The 22,272-nt window shown below is 29.3% G+C and overlaps 1 long non-coding RNA gene across 2 annotated transcripts; it reads left to right on the top strand.

The window, feature by feature from the left end:
• The first annotated feature begins 145 nt into the window (after nt 1-145).
• Nucleotides 146-10,598, top strand: LOC122516099. 2 transcript variants are annotated; one of them, XR_006303493.1, is made up of 3 exons: nt 146-439; nt 826-1,011; nt 10,141-10,598. It is a non-coding gene; the product is annotated as an uncharacterized LOC122516099 (long non-coding RNA). The 2 variants fall into 2 exon arrangements; XR_006303492.1 differs by lacking the exons at nt 146-439; nt 826-1,011 and adding an exon at nt 7,315-7,566.
• Nucleotides 10,599-22,272: the final 11,674 nt, after the last annotated feature.

Below are 22,272 nucleotides of genomic sequence, written 5' to 3' on the forward strand. Positions count from 1 at the left end.
AATTGTCCAATCGTTTAAGATCTTTAATAAGGAGAGTTCTTATTTGCATGTAATACATTCCTAATTGAATAATATACATTGTTTTATGTGATGGCTGAAGTTATATAAAGTAAGAGACGGGGTCGCTGATTGGTTGATTGGATTCCGCAATGGTTTGAGCGATTGACCAATCAGCATTAGCAATTTACTGTTTGAATTTTACAGAACGCTACAGGTCTTCAGTTTGAAATCTCTTTGCGACGTAGCAGAATTATTATTGCTGTTTTGTAAATGTCAAGAAAATACAGTGTGTAATTTCTTTATTAACATTTTATATATAACTGAGAGAATAAGTACTTAAAAAGTTGTGTGAAATTCTTGGTGAATGTAGTGAAAATTGTGAATCCAAGACAGGACGCCATGCAATGATTGAATTTTACAAATATTAAGGGAAATGAAGGTATTTTAAAAAGAATTTCATTCCAGTTTTTCTATTAATTAATATTTATTTATCATTTGTATGTGTCCAAGAAAAAACATATATAGAATTATAATGTTTTTAATGAATATGAGAATTTCTCTAACATTTCTTACATTATAATAATTTCATCGATGAAGAATTGAAAATCATTCAATTATGTTATATTTTATATATTCGGACTTTGTTAATTTGAACTGTATACGTTATAATGTATTAAATTTTGAAAACTTCCTTTTTCTGAAACTTTTCTATACTCTAAAATATTTTTGGAAATTGTCTATATTTTAGTTCATTTTGGAAATGTTCTATATTCGAATACAGATCATAACATGAAACGTACAATAAATTTATGTTTTATGATCCAGAGCTTGCACTAATAAACATCTGAGTCATGAAAGGAAAACGCAGCACATACGGGAAACATTTGGAAACGATCCCACTACCGATTACATTTTCCGACTAGCATCAAATTTTATGACTTCGATTTTATGAATGGACCTTGGTTTATTATTAAAAGATATTTCATCATCTATGATAGAGCAAATGTTAAGGTGAGTTTAGTTTAAAGTATTTCCTAGCAAAACGATACAAATTTTTTAAATTTACCTTTCCTCATGATTATGGCAACCAAAATTGAAATATTCATAATAGTAATTTAATGTTCGTATTGCAAAATTGGACCGATATCTTTGAATTACGTTTTTGATTTGTAAAGATATTGAAAAGAAAGAAAGGAAGAGAGATAGAAAAAAACAAATATTTTTACATGATTTTTTATTTAAATTTCTAGTTGTTTTTATTTTTATCATTGTATATAAAAACGATAATTAGTTATTTGATAAAATAATATACTTGTAGATGGCACTACCCCTTTTATTCTACGTATTTGAAATTCGTTGGTGGTAAAGTTTAATGAGTAATTCATGACATCGACAAGGTAGAATTCTAACTTGTCGGTATCGCATAATATTATCGATTTCTTTGATGATAAATTAGAAAATTATTCATAAAATTTATTTCAAGTATTACATTAACAAATATGTATGCTCAATAAGAGAGCAAACAAAATTTTATTCTTATTTTCTTTTTCTCGTGAGCATTTAATTTTCTGAAACGATATACGTTTTAATTAAAGCGTGCTAATCGAGAATACAAACATGTAGTAACGGAAATTTGAAACACAAGAATTTTCTTCTTTGATGCTTTTTTATATGTTTTGCTTGCGAGTTTCTGCTGGACAAAGAGAAGTATAATTTTACAAAAGAGACTACGAACTTAATGACAAATGCCATCTCTGTTATAGTATACAGAGATCTAATTTCCTTCGTTAATACGAATAATATAAAATAATACAAAATATAAGTCAGGTCAAATCTTTTAACGTAAATATTTTAGTAAACTTAAAAAAAGCGTATTATTTTATTTAATATAATCAAAGAAGAAGATAATAAAGCTAATAAGAGAAATGTTTGATATCTGAAGCGCTGTGTTCTCTCTCAGAAGGACGACTCCTTTTCTTTCGTTATGTTTAGAGTATTAAAGAAATATAATAGTTTGCGCCATTACGGTCGTTTATAGTTCATGTTCGATTACCTCATAAACTCGTTTTATCTGGAATTATTTGAAAGTGTATAAAAGGTTTATTCCATGGCATAATAAAGAATTTGTTTTTCGTTCTTGAAAAACGATTAATTTTACTAATCAATAATTGTATCCTCATATGATTATAATTTTACGTGTAAAAATAACTTGTATTGAATATAAATGTATCTGCATTTACTTTCATCTCATATTTTCGTCTAATCCCAACTGTATACTTTACCTTTAGTCAGAACATTTTGCGTTATTTCGTCCCATTAAGACTGTGAAAAGGTCATGACAAAGTTCCGTGCGAGTAAAACGTTCCTAGGGAAAATTGTTGTCTTTTTATTATCAAAAGAAATCAAAGTCACGAATACGTTTTATCTAAATTGATTCTTTCTCTGGAGAAGATAGGCTTTCTTTTTTGTCTTTCCTTTTTTTTTTACTCTAAATTCGAACACCCATGGTCATGGTCTAAAAATAAATAAAATGATATCGCGTGTCGAAGGTTATTTAGAAACGTAACTATTTGCTTTCTTTTCTCTCGACTTCATTTTCTTTCGGTAAACATTATCAAAGAAAATGATTTCTTGGCACGTACATCTTATATTTCAATTTAATTTCCACTTTTACTAATATCTTCTTTACATTCTTTTAACCGTAGTTAAAAAAATAGATACTTTAGGTATTAAAGATGAAATCCTAATTTGAAAATATTCTAATTCGATGATAAATAGTAGACATTTAAACGTAAGAAAATATTACATCTCGAAAATATCATAAAAGAACATTTCGCCTTCACGGAGATATCAAATGTTATTTTATCGTGTTTTTTTACTTCATTTCTCTCTCTTTTTCTTTTTTGTTTCAAACTAACAATAAGTTTATATTTTTTGAAGTACATAAAAATATAAGAAAACGAAGAGAGAGAGAGAAAGAGAGAGAGAGTATTACTTACAGTTTTATGTATTGAGAAAGAAAACCAGATATATTTAGGAAGTAATCGAATACACGATACTTCTAAAGCGTAAAAGTCTATTTAACAGTACGAATTTCATTTCACGGTAGTTTCAATCGGATTTGTCATTGTAAACTCGAATGGCAAAAAGTCAAGGGTAAGTTATATTTTGAAGATCCAATTTCAAACGTTCGCCATAAGAAACTTTAAAAAACTTTCTTCGCAATGTATTGCGAAACATGAACGTTATTTTATAGTGACCAGTATGTTTGATATCACAGTACAATTGTAGGGTTGTAAATATCAACCTAAAATATAAATAAATAATCATAAACTACTTCTTATTCGTAGATTTTCTCCCGTGTCTTAGCTAATAAATAGTAATGTCTTCATTTAAATATATCTAGTCGTTATCTCGCAAATGCATAAGAAAGGTTAGTCGATCAACCTTTTATCGTGAATCTAATAGCTCCACCGCTATTCCAACCACAACCCTCAATCTTTTTATATCGATGTATCGTAGGTAGAAAATTTCTTCCCAGGTCAAAAAAGCTTGAGGGTTCTTCTACGAAAGAAGAAGGAAGACAAAGAAAAAGACAGAGAGAAAGAGAGAGACAGACAGAAACATTATTATCCTTTGTGAATCTTTACTTATTTCTCTCGAAAGAGAATATCAGACATATTCTGTTGTACTCGACTTTTTTTTCTTCTCCCTGGGTTTTGTCAAAGACTCGTCCTTAGGATTGCGTTTATACGATAAATGCATCTCGTATACACGTATATATGTATGTATGTACCAACATTGTTGAGGGAAGAATTTCAAACTTCAGACTTCGAAAATATGCTGTTTCGTAAAGAATCTAGAAGAAGGAATGGGGAACATAGGTATTTATCAATGAAAGTGAGTACAGGGATATTAATCTTTGTCTATTATTTTTATGAATATTCGAAAGAGTCTCATTGGAATTTCGAAACTAAAGAATAAGAGTTATTTTAAATATGATCACTATTAACATATTAAATTTATTTCTTAATATTTATTAATTATACATAATTGAATCGATACCGTTGACGTATCTAAGGTAAGAAAAGAAAGTATTTTTAAAGATAGTCATTTGTATCTTGATAAACGATCTCCCACTTTTCCTTCCTAACGTCAGCAACATTTGTCTTCGGTAGAAGTAAAAGATGGTGTATTTAACACCACTCCATCACATTAATCTCCTTAGCTAGTAGGGCCAAACTTTTTTTTTAGTGGCAAAAAGTAAGATAATAGTTTGGATAATATTCTTTTCTTTGCTCGTTTAAATGAATAGCTTCGGTTCTTGTATCGGTCGTTCAACCAAAATGATTACAAGATTCACTTGAACATGATTTAACGCTTTAATATCTTGTAAATGCTTCCCGTTAAACACTTATTCTTCCACATACACACATATAGATGAATTGCGAGTTGTAGATCTCGACATTGGCAAATGGCGGCAAGGGCACACTATCAGGTTGACACTTGACAGTATATCGCTACACACTCACACGAGCCCTTCTATTCCAAAATGGAATAGCAGACATTAAGGAGAATATAACTATATATATTTAGTACGCATGTTCAATTTGGACCACTTTGAGTTTAAGTACAATTTCATATGAATGAGAGATATATGGGAAATTTAAACGTCTTCTGTGATTTACCTTTTGTGATATCACTTCAGTCGAATGGATTTCAACTGTTTTGCGAAAATACCTTAGTAAACTCATACATAATAGTGTCTGTTTCGTATAGACGTTGAAATATGCGTTGCATATTTCAGAAGAAAGATTACCTACGTTATATCGATTTATGGGTTTTCAAATGTTTACGATTAAGTAATTTATGCGAAAGTCGTAATATTATATGGAAACGGTGCAATCAAAATCGTCTTTTATATTTACGTCTTTTTATGCCGAAAACAAGATTACGTGAGGATATAAAAGTGTAGGTATATATAGTGACTTTAAAAACATATATATTCGTTATTGCAAATCATTCTGGATTGAAAGTCGATAAAAATACTTCTGTTTATTTATTTATAATTATTATATCATTTTGAATAAGGTTTTATTATATTATAACATAATACTTAATAGAAAATCAATAAAAGACTGTATTATTTATTTATAAATTTGCATAATCTAATCTTTACATAGATTATTAAGAATTATATGATGGAATCCGAATTGTAAGTTAATATTTTACAGTCAAGGTACAGAATTCTTCGTTTTATTAAAGCTGAGTCAGTTTCTTTCGATTTAAATTTAAAATAATGTCTCGCACCTTCTCCAATTCCGTGACACTTTCGACTGTTCTTTCTTGCTATTACGATGTGATGAATATTTCATGTATACCATGACAGGATACTAAATTGATTAAAACGAGACTGATGTTTTTCATAACAGACAATAAGTAGACTTTGCATTGACTCTTCTTTACGCATAGAAAATTTTCTAGACGAGCGAAAAGTCTTTTTAACATAGTAAATATTTATTATGTTTTAAATATTAGTTAAATCATAAAAGAGTTATGTGAAATGAAATATTATCGAATACGCGCGTATTAAATATTTTTTATTATATTTAACGTTAAACTTAGTATCTTAAATCTAGTTTTATTTTGTACACAGAATGTTAACTTTGAGGGATAGTAAACAACCAGGAAATAATCGTAAAATTGCTGGCAATCAATTTGAAATTTATAGCAGTCGATAGAAGATTGCATTTCTTTTACGAGTCTATATACAATAGAGACACATGTATACATACCTCACACGCTTCGTAGTATAACAATAAAATATATACTCTCTACTATCAGTTTAAAAGATTATTTAAATTAGAATAATTCTTAGAATTAATTGTCTCTTTTTCTCTCTCTCATAGATTTTTAATGTTTTTATTTAAAATAATATTTGATCGTCAATTCGAGCGTAGAAAACCATATCTATCGGGTATGTTTTTATATTGTGTATAATCCTTGACAAGCTGTCAAACCAACCCTTTTTTCAATTTATACAAATATTACGGAAATATAACATTTCTTCTATTGAGATGGACAGATGACAAAATTTTCTCTGACAGTAACACGAAAAAAAGTAACTCTTGAACTTTGAAAGAGTCTTTTGATAAACGATAATTTTTATTAATAACCAATTTCAAAGCATGAAAAATACAAAGGAAGAGAAATATTCGATGATTTAAATTTAAATTCGTTGAAGTGCATAATTCCGAATACGATTCAAATGATCAGAATGATAATAAATCTATGTAAATTTGCACACGAATGGAAGAATCATTATTTTCTGATCGTGTACTCTCTTTAACAACATTTGTTCGTGCTTGCACACGCACGTAGTACACGGTACGATATCCGTCCGATCTCTCATCCAGCATTTATTCATTCGACCTTTCCCTCATTCTCTTTTTCTCCATCTCTATTTCTTTCTCTTTCACATTCACGCGTGATACTTTACCTTATAGTCTTGTTATTTTATTATGCTTCATTGGATTCACGAATTTATCGTTCACATATAAACGTACATGTAACATGGAAATGCAACGTGCAAGTTCTTGCACGATGTAAATTATAAATAACTTGTTATATTATAAATAAATTAATAGAATACCCAAGAGAGAAAATGTTCCCCGACAAGGAACAGAAGAAAGAAAAATAAAAAGAAAAAGAAAAAGAAAAGAAAAGGAAATTTTCAAGACAAGAAGAAAGCTTCTGTGAAACTTGAACTTGTCGAACTTTGAAAACAAGTTTACTCATCCAACTTTGACCGTACGCCGTATTAAACACATTTCGATCGACAAGACATTTTCCAGCAAGAAAACGGTGTCATCACGATTTTCAGGCATCCTCGTGACAACATTTCCTATGCAAAAAGGAATTTAAATGATTCGAAGTACCAAAAAGTGAATAAATAAAACGTCATTTCGCTTTATGTTTTTATACACTCAACTTATTGATTTATATTATTTTAATTTAACAAATGAAATAAATATCTAATTTTTAATTATTTTTCGAGTGCAATACGAAAAATAATACGAAATGCTATCTGTTTTTTCCTTGTCTTTATTTGTATCAGTCGTTAATATTTCCTCTTTTTTTATCCTTTTTACAGTCGAGGAAGTCCTTTCGGCGCGTTTCATCTGCGCCTGCGCAGAATGATAAAGGATCTTAGCGCATGCTCCCTTCTTCCACCTACAGAAACACGTACTCTTATACCTCTACGCACAGGCATGGAAACATAGACACATCCTCCACTCCCCCTTGTTTTACCTCTCCTCTTTCGTTTTCCTCGAGAGTTTCGCGAGAACGCGCGAGGTTGAGAGAGGCAGTCGTACTCGCCGGCTTCTGGTGCAGACGAAAATCCATATCGAGAACGTGGTGCATTCTCCGAATTTCGCGGTTTCCATATATTCACGATTGACTCCGCATACTCCGCAGACTCCTATTATTATTATTATTCTTCCTTCTTCGCCACGTGCCCTGTCGTATCTTCTTATCAACGAAGGATGCAACTACCCTTTCAGTGTGAGAACACTTAATTATATAGTTAACGATAAATCTTTCGTAAAATCATTATTTTTTTTTTCTATGCCGAGAAAAAAGTATTATAATTTTTCTTTTTCTTTTTCTTTTGAAAGCAAGTTTGATATTCTTTCAAAAGAATCTTCAGGAAGATAAATTTAAAAATATCTCCGTGCTTTGATACTTCTCGCTAACTTATCTGGACAAACTTACATGAGTATATGAGATTAAACTTTTAACATTTAATTTATTTCTTTTTCTTATTTGTTTTTTCTTCGTTTAAGTTAAAATATTAGATACTATCAGCAACATTCCGAGAAATTTTTCTGTTGATAAATAAAGTTGGTACAATCGAATGTCAATAGAAAGTAGATATCAAATTAATTTGTATAGGATCAAAAATAAGTAGAAGTTAGAGATACATCGGATACAAATAGGAAAAATCGATCGTACTTCCATTTGCAGAATTTCAAAAAGACATATATATATACGCGCATCGACGTTTAGTGGGTGGTCCATTAACTAGAACTACGAAAGCTCTTGCGAAAGATCTCGTGAAGCGTTTAATCGTCGATCTCTCGTTGTCGGATAGATATATACGTTAAATAGGAGATAGAAAAAGAGGCAAAGAAAAAAAAGAGAGAAATCCATTAAGAAGATAATAATTAATTAAATACATCGAAATAAATTTTTAATTTAAGAACGAAAAATACCACAAATATTTAAATAATTTTTTCAAATAGTTGCTTCAATCGAATTATTAAAATAAATTAAATAAAACTTAATTTTAATCCATGAAATATAGTTAAATACAAATGCATTAAAATAACGTATACATTTCTAATTCTCCGACAAAATTAAAATATAATCCATTTCTATCCGGTATATATTCAGAATGTCTCATTCTCGAGTAATATGCCGTACGTTGGTACGTTGCGTTGCATGGTACAAAACGTTAACAATAAGGGGAATTCATAAGCACGATCATGAGAGCAGAGAACTCGTAGAATTAGTTCAACGGAAGTTTTCGAGTACTATTCCAACGAACATATATACTTTTGTGAACTTTTTGTCGCGAACCGACAGCGTTCTCTCGTTCATCCTCGTTTTCACTGTTCTCTTTGTGAAAAACATAACCCGTATCTAAAGGGAAAAATGAAATTACCCCATGGAGACCGAGCATGTCTTTGAACATAAAATTTCCAAAGTAACTTTAAAAGACAGTATCGGACCCAAAGGATTCGTCAAGAAGATTATCTTATAACGTTTAGAGGGTTTCGAAGGATCTATTTCTGAATAGACGAAATTTAAATTTTTATTTAATTCTCGAGATATATCTTACAATGGTTCAAAGATCTTACTGTGATTATATCAGTCAACTTCAAAAGGGTTGATAACTTGATAATTTACTTACTTTCATGAGTTTTTGATTTTACTAATTTTTTTAGTCAACTTCAAAAGGGTTGATTACTTGATGATTTACTTACTTTCATGAGTTTTTAATTTTACTAATTTTTTTATATACATATATATCTCTAATTCTCTAACGTTCAAAAGATCTCAAAGATCTTACACCAATTACATCAATCGATTTCAAAAGGAGTATAAATTGGATTGTAAGAGTCATTTTTTTCCATTGTATAATTTTAAGCGACAAACATGACTTTTATTCACCACAGGTTAATAAATAGTAATTAGTAAAACTAATCCATTTCTATGCAATGTATATTCACAATGTCTCTTAATTTGATGACTTTTGTATTTTATTAATTTTGTATATATCTTTCTCTCTCTATCCATCTATCTATCACTATTTAGTAATAGTGTATCGATTTAAGATATTAATGAAGTGTAAGCACGCGACGTGACAATAGAAAGTTAAGACCGGATTTCCTTAGTATTGAGAGAAGGTGCTACCAGATCACGCGTAATGGTTACCAGACGCACGTCCTTTCGAGTGGAGGATCGATAATTCGCTTGACGTTTCGAGAGTTTCGCTAGATGCTTCTCAAGAATCGTATTCATTGGACGAGTAGATGTGATTCAGACCTTTATTGAGACAATAAAGCGCGTATTATGGGAACGTCCTGTGATTCTAACTATGAAGGGGAAACGTGAGAGGATAATATTTCTTATCGATAAAAAAACAACACACACACACACCCACACATTTTCTCATTTAAATGTAATTAATAAAAAATAAGATGCTTTTTTAATACTATTACCACTTTCTTTCTAAAGGTTAAAATATTTTGATTTTATAAAACAATTTCTCTCTTTCTTTTTTTTTTCTTGTTTTTACCGCTAATGGATTTTCAAATGTATCTCTCTTTTTCTCTCTCTTTGTTCTTTCTAACACAAGAGAAAATGGAAGTACGAGTATTTACAATAGAGATTATTGTAACAAAAAATAAAACATAATTACGAACTTCAGTATCGGAGATAAGGAGTTAAGAAAATGTTGTTTATGGTAACGCAAATATTTGACATTATTATTTATTTTTTCATTCTACTTGCGACTGGTAAAAAAGCGTTTTAATGGATTTCTTTTTTCTTTTTCTTTTTTTCTAAATGCAGTTTGCAGTAAATACCAACGCAAAGCATCACGTATGGACAACGTAAATAACAAAGCGAAAGGAAATAAAAGGAACGGCTGATTTCCGCAGGGCATATCTGTGACATTATTAACTTTAGCTGTAACGAGATAAGGAATATCAGAGAAAACGTATATAACTTTTTCTTTTGAGCCTTACCAACTTTAACGATTTTTAATCCATACGAACTATGACGTAGTGGGACGTATTCCGATTCAAAGTTAAAGACAAGAATAGAATATCTTACATTTTCTTTTTCTATTACGAGTAATCTCATACGAGATGAAAAGAGTCATGGAAACGATACGCATATTTGATAATACATCAAAGTAAAAAATATTTTACAACAAGTGGGAGAGAAACAGAAACAGAAAGAATATTTATAGAAACGATATTCTATATGTGCAATAACTACTATAGCATATATGGGACAATTGAAAATTAGAAGGAAAGAGAAAGATTATAAAGTACTTACTAAAAGTTGAAAAAAGAAGAAAAAATATAATAGGAGAGCAAAAGAATAAATACAATTTTATATTAAAAGACTATTCTCGCGCAATCTGCCAATTTAAATTTTTTCCCAATTATCTCTGATCGATTAAATCCCGATATTTTGTTAAGTTTACAAGAAATTCCGAAATAACGCGAGAGAGAAAAATAAATAAGACATGGCTAACTGGCTGTCGTCGAACAGCGACGAATCTATGGATCGTAATTACGTGCGAAACGCTTTGAAGTACATTACGGAATTTAAGGAGGACTCCAACAATGAGAAAGAATTGAAGTGCCTTGCACGACAGCATCAAGAGCTTTTGTTGGAACAAAATAAGCCATAAATGATTTAAGAAGAATGTACGGAGGACCATTAAATTAATTGTTTTTACCTGTTGGCTTAGATTTTTTTGAAATTTATATCCAAGTATTTATAACGTTTACTTTAAAGTTTCTTATTTAATTATTCGAAAGAATGAAGATTTTGTTATAATACTAGATTCCGGGTTAATAAAGGGGTCGACAGATTAGGAGAGTTGGGTTTAAAAAAGCATTAGGTATATTTTCATAGTCATTTATTGTTGGATTAGATTTTCATGATGTAATACCACTAAGAGGAAGTTGTTGTAACGGAACTTGTAATCCATCAGGAATTTCTTTCGTGTGTACTACGTCAACTCGAATAAAATTTTTAAATCAACTCTCGGGAGAATGCCTCAAGAATAATGCATCTTAGCGTAATTCAGTTTCTTTCCCTTAGTGTTTTTTAAAGATTAAGTACGATATATGAATTAGTTTTCTTGAAATAAATATCTAAGTCAACGTTATATTACTTTCACTTTAATTAATTACGCTGTGAAAGATAATATCCTCTAGAAGTATTTTCTCTTCGTTTATAGAAGTATAATACATCGTCAATGTATTATACAAACTCATACACATATACATAAACACATACATACATGCAACATATATATGTACCGGCAAAGTACGAAATTCTACAGAATGCCTAGGCATTGTTAATATTGCCTGGCGTTTTTAGGCAATGTAGGAAACAGAAGAATTGTTACGGACTTTTCCTAGGCATTGTACATAATATCAAATGCTATTTAGGCAATGTTGAGAAGAATACATTATCGGGCAACAGGCATACACACACACACACAAAAGAGCGATCATGGAATATAATAAAAAACTAATTTTTTTTAAACAAATTTAACATCTTGACTGCTACGCCAGTTTTTGTGCGCGGGTTTTTGAAACTGTGCGCGCTGCTATACTATGCGCACACTTCTATAAATTGAAACTTACTCTATGCCGGTGTGTTATTAAGTAAGGCCCACTGTCACTTATCGTAGTAGAAGATTATTACATTTAGACCGATATTTATAGAGATCACCATGGAAAATCTGTATCTTCTGTTCCTTATCACAGCCGAAGATAACCACGTTTAGAAGGAAATGTTTCATATCTGCATTCTATTGAAAATCATTCGAAATGAATCGATGTATTTCTTACTTTACTGGTTTCTCATTTGTCATTCTGCAGAATGCTTAGGAAATATAAGAAATATGAATACATTTCCTACAATACCAGTTAATTTTAGGTATTATCAACAATGCTTAGGCATTCTGTAGAATGCTGGATTTCGTACTTTACCGGTAACGTATACACGCGTACATTTAAAAAAAAGAATCATTATGTAATTTATTCTTTTAAACCGAATCATATCGAACATTATCCCACCATATTTCCAGACAAAGCTTCGAACATTATATTAAATTACGAGATGATGGATATTAAATTATTGCGCCCTTAGAGTGAAGTGATGTATTCGACCTTTAGAAAAGTTAAAAGAGAATCTCTCAATGCGAAATATCCAATAGCATTAGGTCAAAATATTTTCTGACCGATGTCTACAATTAGACTCTGGAATTTCTTGGAATTCGTAAAACGTCTCCTTTATTCTCGATAAGCATTTTATTACATTACTATTGCAGCAAGAAATATCTATAGAATTTTTTTTTATATAATAGAATATAAAAAACTTCAAAGATTTACTCTTTTTTTATTCGTCATCGTTAGAATTTATAACGAATAAAAAAATATAACAGTACAATCGAATGGGCATAATAATCAAGAGAAAAAAAATAAATAAAAATTCAAATAAGTGTATGAATTTTTTTTTTTTTAGTGATGAAAAAAACTTTTTGTAATTGAAAACTTTCTGTTCCATGGAATATATAAAAGTAAAATTAATTACTAAAGCGTGCACCTGTATACAAATTTTACGTCTTCGATTTATTTACATATTCTTTTCATATTTCATTTTTTCTTCCTTTCTTTTATTTTATTTTTCTCTCTCTCTCTCTCTCTCTCTCCCAGCAAACTAATTTATATTTTTCAAACTTATTCAAAATAATTCCTTAGCGAGCTTTGTTTATGTAGGAAGCTTCTAAATTAGAATTTGAAAAACGATAATCTACATTTATTTTTAATTAGATTCTTTTGTATTCGGATGAGTCCTTCCTCATTGCCATCAGTTTACGTAGATTTTTATACCTTCGTTGATAGGGACTTCAAAGTCTTTAAAAAAGAATTGGAAATTGGAAATTTAATCCATTATGAGGAAAAAATTAATCTGAATTACTTTTTTGAAAGTTTCTCGATAACTCACACAAGTAGGTATATATGCGTATACCTTCAAAAGATTCATTTAAAAATGAAATTTCATATACATCATTTTTCGTTTATACTAATATTATTATTTTTATTATTAAATAAAACAAATAGAGAAAGCTTTATATTTTATTTATATATTATAATATCGATCAGATAATAGTATATTCGATTATTTTATAGTAATGGCTCTACGAATATCTGAAATTATGATTGCATTTCAGCTTTATCCCATATGATCCATTTATCGTTACTTTGGTCCAACATTTAATTATTTTATTTACTTAACGATGAGAGAGAATTAACTAGAAAAGCTTCTCAAAGACTTTTACTATAATTGCTTACTTTGATTTAACAATAGATTTAACAATGGATTTAATAATATTAATTCATAATTTTGGATCAAATGTAACTTTGTATTATACGATTCGATCAAACCAAAGTAAAATAAATTCAATACAATATAAGTGTATTTATTAGTCATTGTACAATTTAAATTAATAGTTATAGTAGTTATTTGAACGTTAGTTATAAATCCGAAAATCTAAATCACGTTAACCTGGGAAATAAATAGAAAAACAGAAAATAGATTTCGTATGAGAGATGAACGAAAAATAGGATTGAGAAGCGTCTTTGAAATACCTCGATGTACCAACGGTATTTCACAGATCGACGATCCTAATTGAATTTATGTCTTATCAATGCAGGGCGAATTGAAAATCAATTCAATCAATTCTAGAGAGATAGAGAGAGAAAGAGAGAGAGAGAGAGAGATACTAACAAGAACCACGAGGAATAATATTTAAGACGAATCGAAAATATCCCTCACATTTATATCTATTATAATAGAAAATAATTTTTAAATGTATAACAAATAAAAAGAAAAAAAAGAAAAGAAATGAAAGATATCAATGTTAGAAACGAGTCGACACTTCTCGATGGTGTAATTAAATTTGCGTATGAATTTGAATGACGGTCTTGCGGCTATGACTTTCGAGAAACGCTTGAAAAGACCCTTAAGGAAATGCCATGAGATGCTTTAATGCTAAATGTGAAAGGAAAAGCCACTCAAATATTGTCTTGAGTCGAATTAATTAAGAGTTGCCATCTTCTCAAGGCTAACAAAATCGCACTTAAGTGAATCAATGAAAAGGTACATTTTACGTTTATGTTCTCGAAGATATCATTAATGAAATCGTCCGTTTTTCTAAATTTTTCTTCTCTTTTGTTTTTTATTGAAGAAACTGTAGATTGTTTGTCTTTTTAATCCTCTTAAAGATAATATATAGTTCTTCTCGCGAAATGATTGTGCAATCATTTTTTGTACGTTTTCAACGTTTACACAAATATATTTATAAAATGTTAACGTCAGCCAGAATTGATATATAGAAGGAATGTTCACTTATTTTCGATATCTCCCTAGTGAATCCTCGTTAATGTAGTTTCTCTCTTGTTTTCTCGTACTCTGTTATACAGAGTCAATATCACCGAGATAATAAATTATTACAGATTCGTGCATATGACGATATAGAACGACGAATCGTTCGTAGAATCGATATTTTACTTTGCTCGATAACGTTCTTCTTCATTCGATGTTGCTTTAAATCTTGTTTTCTCCTCATTTTCATCTCTATAGAACTGTCTATTATTCTCTAAATGACAGCTTGTATCTTGATAAAATAATAGTTTGCATTTTTATGTAATATGCGTATATAACATACGTATACGTGATATAAATACGAATATGTATATATTGAACATATATAATACATTAGGATTTTATTGCAAAAAAACATCTATTCGTTGAAGAAGATACGATCTTAATTAAGCTCTTTGTCAATTTTAATTGCATTAACGTTAATTACAACGTTAATTATAACGTTTTACGAAATGTATATAAACAAAATAGTAAATAAGCATTGACTATTTTAAGAACAAAATCTTAATACATAAATACATAAAACAGTTCTTCAGTGTCCTTTCCTATTTCTAGAAAGCGAGGATTAAAACTTTCAGTGAGCGATTATTCACATACCAATTAATCCCAATGGTACAATCATTAATATTGACTTAGCGCTATATTCATTACTACATCCGTAGTAAAACATAACGGGACTACGCAGCTATGCTACGGATTTACATTTAACTAGAATGGATAATACTGCTGTTCGTATTAAAAGTCTTGTTTACAACTGAATTTACTACTATTATATGTTGATCAAAACTGAATTTATACTATTTATATGTTGATTTAAATGCGTCGATCGATTTTCAGATTGTTCAAGAAGATACATTAGAGATTTATTATGATCCACATGTCATCTATTCCGAAGTAACCGATTTCTTTATTCTTTTTGTATCTCATCAGACATGTTTTATAATATATGAACCAATAATTCACACCTTAACGACTCCGTTAACGACGATGTTTCTTTTTTATCGTAAGAAGAATATATTATTTACGTAGGTTCGATCGCTTTTCATTTATTACGATATTAATGCTTTACGTTTAATAGATAATTCAATTATACGTTCATCTTTCTTCTTCAAAGACTTTTATGAAAGACTTTTTTCATAGCTTGTACGTTGTGATTTCATTTAATTCAGTTTGTTATGATCAATCTATTTTAATTTAACTTTATTGTCTCTTTGATATATTCTTCATCAATACATACTTTCAATTCGACCCAATTCTTTCGCCGTACAATCTTTAAACATCGGTAATGAATATTTTTCTCGGTCGATTAATTGTTAATAAATACGTTAATACAAAAAAGAAATATGTTAATATAATTTAATATTTAAGATAATAATTAATCGATACTTTTTTACGCTTAGTTTTGATTTATTCTAAACGATGTGAAATTCATCATTGAACTTGTATCCTAATTGCATAGATCGTTCGTAATTATTACTCATCATCAACTAGTAATGACCTAAAACCGATACGATTATACCTCAAAGAATATTCACCATTATCGCGGTTCTAATAGCGGAAACTTGCCTATATAATAACCCTTGACTCGTATGATTAGATTTATTATTTATACGCAGCTCCATCAATTCCTACGCAATTTTCAAAAGGTCATTCTGGTCAAAAGTGTTAGAAAAATCGATTTATTTTTGCATACATTGATTGTACGATACTGAGAACGATACCGTAAAATTTGAATTTTTATAGTTTCATAGATAAAAAAAAACCTGCAAAAATGATTGCACTAAAATTCTTGCACGTTATTCATTGAAACATTGGCTATAGTTAAAACTAAAAACTTTAGTGATAGTGAATATGTGTAGTATTAGTGAAATTGGAGACATCAACAAAAAGTAGTAAATTACGATAGTTCAACTTTTAAGAGCGAAGATAGTTCAACTTTTTTCAATTCCTTACGACACTTCTTTATTTAAGTTTAAATTATATCTTATATAATTATAAATATAAATACATTCGAATTTTGCATTTTATACTTGTAAAACTAGAAAAAATCATTTTTTTTTTATAAGTGTTTTCTATTAGTTAAAAGTTTAATAATAAGGTATACAAAAGTTCAATTCTACTACTCGTTTTTATAAAACAAAAAATTCATGGAAATATTAATTTTTGCGTCGATTTATTAAAATGACTCCTTAAATATAATGCTAATTTTTATGGGGACCTTCATATCTATTATTATAAATATACTTTAACCGTCTTGATTATTTTAACGTGCATATACCGTAATAAATATGTTTCTCTCGTCTATTATTTTTTATTTCTAATACTAGTCATAATCGGTCGTACAAATCACAAATATTACATTACATCGACAAATGTCGATAAACCATAAGATAAAAAAAGAGATCTTACATGCCCACGTATGTAAAGATTTATTTGAATTTTCACTATCAATTTGTCTAGTTGATTGGTCGTTATGAATTCTTCGTTCGTTTCTTTTACCGTGTCAACTCGATTCGTATATTCTGCATGTATTCTGCATTCATTTAACATCCATTGGCTTTTTCAATAAAATACTAACAGACATTTTCATACCGAATTTAATCCTACGCACAAGTTTTTCAATCATCCATCGAAAAGAGATAACAGTGATAAACAAAAAATCGAAAGAAAAAACAACTAAAACTAAAACTAAAAGTGGAGAATACGAAAGTGGAAAATAAATTTAAAATTGGAGAATACAAAAGTGGAGAATATAAATAAAATTAGAGAATACGAAAGTGGAAAATAAAAATAAAATTGGAGAATACGAAAGTGGAAAATAAATATTTGTTTTCGTTAGTTCAGCTTTCTTTCAATACATATGTCCAATTAAGTAATATAATTTCTTAAAAGTAACAATGTTTAAATGTATCGGGGAGATGACATGTTCAATTAAGTTAATATATTTAATCTGTTAGAAAATTATCTTCTTTGAAATTCATATCTTTTTTCCATTTTCTTTTTAATCTTCTTTTTTCTTTTTTTCTACAAATATGACCGTGCCTATAGGGAATAATCGATTACTTCTCGTATACATACATATACATGTATGTAACTTCGCTTGTAGATAGAAATAAAAAAAAATGATTTTTCTTTTTAAAAAGCTATAATTTCATGAAATTTATTATATCGGGACACTTTATTCTCTCTATTAAAATAACAAATATTCCATTAGATTAATTAAAGTAATAACCAATTTCAAGGATCGTTCTTAATCTCACATATGCGAAATAAATGTTATCAATTTGATTTCAATATAAAATTTATAAGATGAATATCATAACATACGCGAAAATCGATCCAGAACCGTAAACAAGATAGTAATTAACACAGAATTTTGTATAAGGAAATATATTTGCATCGAAAAACAATAAACGGGTGAAACAGAAGGTACAGAAAATGAGATAATATTGAAGTATAACATCGGCGTAGTGAATATCTAGAAATAATATAATAGCTTCTCGTTTAATGCGTGAAATAATATAAGTTAAATATCTGTTCTAACGATGAGAATGAACACCAAATTTGTTTTAACAGGCTTATCATTTCTCAAAAAAGATCATAAAAATTTAATTTCGGATTAGATGACAACAATCTTATTAAATGAATATTCTTCGACGCGCGTTTTACTTATTTTGAACAGAATTTGTTACATATGAGCAAAAATTGTATTGATTAAATTTTATCATTCATGAAAATTGTCGTATCATAGAGCTATTTTTCTCTTTCTGTCTCTATATTTCTTATTTCCTTTATGATTTTTTCTTTTTTGTTTTGCTTATATGTTATAATGAAAAATGAAATTAATGTGTTGTAAATAAAAATAAAATCTTCATTAATTAAATGTTATTATTAGAGTAAGTTCAAGAAAAGCCAACAACGGTGTCATACAAATATTTTTCTCTTTCTTTATTTCTTTCTTGCTCTGTTTTTCTGTTTCTTTCCTTGTACTTTTCTTTTTATAGTGTTATCTTATTTATTTCAAATCACTGAGGACATCAGAAAATTTAGGAAGCGATATCGACAGCCACCTAGATACCTTTCTTGCTCTTATCTCGAAAATACTCCAGTCACATTATCGAAAAAAAGTCAGAGGGATAGTGAACTTAGAAGATGTTAACAAATGACATTGGTAATAACGCGTGCGGAATGGCGAGACGTGAACGGAATTTGCAAAACTCTTTCCTACAGATTTCTACTGTTAACAGATCACCCTCTCGTTCGTGCTGTATCTGGATCTGTCTACCCTTTTTATTTTTTATAAGCCAACAGCGAACCCCAATTTATCTCTTGAAATTTCACCTTTACTTCGTTGGAAGTAATACCGTTTACAAACAAAAATCACCTGTTTTTTAAAAGTAACGATATTCCAAATAATGGATTAGTAAAATTTAATTTATTCGTTTCTAATTGCCAGTTATTTTAACATGAAAATGATTCGATAAATAATTATACTTTAATGAAAACCATAAAAAAAATTAAATAAAGAAACCTTCATTTCCTATCATTTATATGAAAAAGATAAAATATATATTTTTCTGGAATTATAATATAATTAAGATATAAAATATGAATCAATTTTAAACGTCGGCCTTTCTTTATTCAAACGCTATGTAATTTGAATTGAAAAGAAAAAGAATGAAAAAAATTCTCCTATTTAGAATGTAAATGAACATTTCAAGTAGTAAAATATGTTCTGATACCTTGAAAGAAAGGGAGAGAGAGAAAGAAAGAGAGAGACACACAAGAAAGAGACAGAAGTGGCCTTAATCGTCCTTTTCCTTAGTTGGATATAGAAACAAGAAATAAGTTTCAAGACAATTCTTGATTTGCAAACCGTGAAACGTAATTAACAGAAACATCGGTATCACAATTTCACGTAACTTAAGTACTTGCAAACTTCTCGTAACCACATTGTTATAGCAAATGCTTTTAACTATCCTTTCTCTCTCTCTTTCTCTTCGACTCTATTTCACTGTTTGAATAATGGAAATATATACACATACACTATGTAGCTATGCCATCCGAACATTAATACCTAAGTATCGTGAAATCCTACCAAATTACACTTGAAACTATAAGTATATATAATATTATCTCTTCACTTATAGATAGATAGAATATAATAACAAAGATGAAATATTAGGAACTTTTTCTTCTTTTTTAATGCATTCTCTTTCGTTTAATGAAAAGAAAATAATCTATCTGCATAAAAAGGATCGATGAATTTCTAGAATTGTAATGATAATGAATTCACAATACCATTTTCGTTTACCATATAATGAATAAAACATCATAGCTTAACTAACTAATTATTATTTACTTAAGATGGTTATTTTAGTACCAGGAAATATTCCTTTTTTTCATAATAATGAAGTAAGATTCCATTAACTAATAATAAGTGTAAATATAATTAGAGATTACTTGTGACACAATGCATTCGATTTATTATACTTAGTTTACTTACATGCAGTACGTACTGTAAAAAAGAAAAATATTAAAAATATAATATATATATAATTGATAAATTTAAATACAACAATTAGATAATAAATATAAAATAAATAACATCTTTTTATTTCCAAAAATAAAAAAAATTTGTTGAGAAATTTATAAGATCCAAGTGAAGGAACTGAGAATAATAAAATATTTACTTTTCGACTTTTTTAATGTACAATGTCCAAGATCTTTCGATCTAAATTTTAATTAAGTATTAATAATTGCTTTATTCTGCTGCATTTTAAAACGAAATAATTAAGAAAAGTTTCGGCAAAAGCCTAGGAGTTTATGTCTCGACAATACCTTTGCCTCCTTGAAACTATAAGTTTTACCTTTCGTTTATTTTTCTTCGCGATAGAATCGCTAAAGATTAAAAAGCGAATAAATAAGATATAGTATCTTTTAATAGCAACTTTAATCAGAACTACTTTGAACTATTTCCATCGTGGAAGATAAAAATTCAAGCTTATGGTTATATTAGATCATTTATACAAACATTTATATACATAATTAAATATGTACGAACTTTATACGTGAATTTCGAAATCGCATACAATTCGATATTCTACAAATATCCTACGCAGAGTTGGAAAAAAATATCGGAATTTATTCGATACATTAGTTTAAAATAAATGAATAGCTATCATGATATTAAATTTGTTTCTATAGGTACAATCACAAATTATATCGAGATGTTTAATTTGAGTTAATTTTTTCTCCCGTTCCTATGAATAACATATTTACAACATGAATTACGCGTTCGGATAAAAAAAAAAGTCTATTATTAAAAAAACAATATCATCATTTCTAATAAGTGCAACAGCGATAAAACTTGTTACAACGAACCTAATGACTGTTGGACCTTGACTACTGTTGCAGCTTGAAGAGAGAAAACGAGATTATTTTGTTTCAAGAGACTGGTAATTGAATTTATGACCCTGTCTGTAAACGTTTGGAAACACGATACGACGGAAACGTGAATGTACTTTGGATGGACGGATGCGATTGAAACTTGTAACGGAAATATTTAAAAGCTCTATATACTCGATAGTACGATATAGTGTAACAATAAAACGTTTTTAAAACGTTTCTAAAACATTAGATAAAAACAGAGTAAAATTAGAAAGAAGTAAGCTAGGGAAGGGGGAATTAAACTTTTTCCAAAGTAATTAAAGACAGAAGTGGATTTTGTTTGACAATAACGTATTCGTAGTTGTGCCTCGAGGCACATGGATATTTCTCTTGTACTATTCTCTATAAAGATGTGTTATGTGTGTTATATATGTACATAGAGTTGAAATTAACGTGGTACACTTGGCGCATTTGGTCATGGCATTGCCATAAAGCACCGTGAACATAACACAGGAATTCGTTCAGAAGCTGCCGATTCAATTAACGCTACAACACTAAGCCAACGACTGTGTACAATTAACAGCAATTAAGTGTGCATCTTCATTACGGCTTGACGAACATCCAAGCATAACACGTACTCATGACTCACTTTTGATGCTCTTTTCTTCTATCACCTTGTTCGACGCAGTGCGATCGATTTTACACGTTGAATATGGTCGATGGAAACGGAAAACGCCTTGTTGTGGAAAATGAAGATGATATGAGCGACGAACGTTAATCATTTACGCCTGACAACAAGCTTCCACCCTTCTCGAATATAATTCATGATTTTAAGCCACTGAGAGAGAGAGAGAGAGAGAGAGGCCGATGCGTTGACGGAGAATGCAATTGACATCTCGCTATCTATAATCGTTATCATCCACATCGACAGCAAAATTGGAAATGAGAAATAGATATTTAATCAAGCGAATTGTTTAACACGTTCACAATGGATTAAATCACCGATGGTAGATTCATGGTGCAGTAAATTTAGGCCCTGTCGCGAACGTGTTAATCATATTTATGTGTAAGAGACATTTCTATGGCGATATTTGAAGAAATGATTTACACGTTCAC

This window comes from Polistes fuscatus, unplaced genomic scaffold, assembly GCF_010416935.1.
Source record: "Polistes fuscatus isolate 324 unplaced genomic scaffold, CU_Pfus_HIC Scaffold2, whole genome shotgun sequence".
NCBI classification, from domain to species: Eukaryota; Metazoa; Arthropoda; class Insecta; order Hymenoptera; family Vespidae; genus Polistes; species Polistes fuscatus.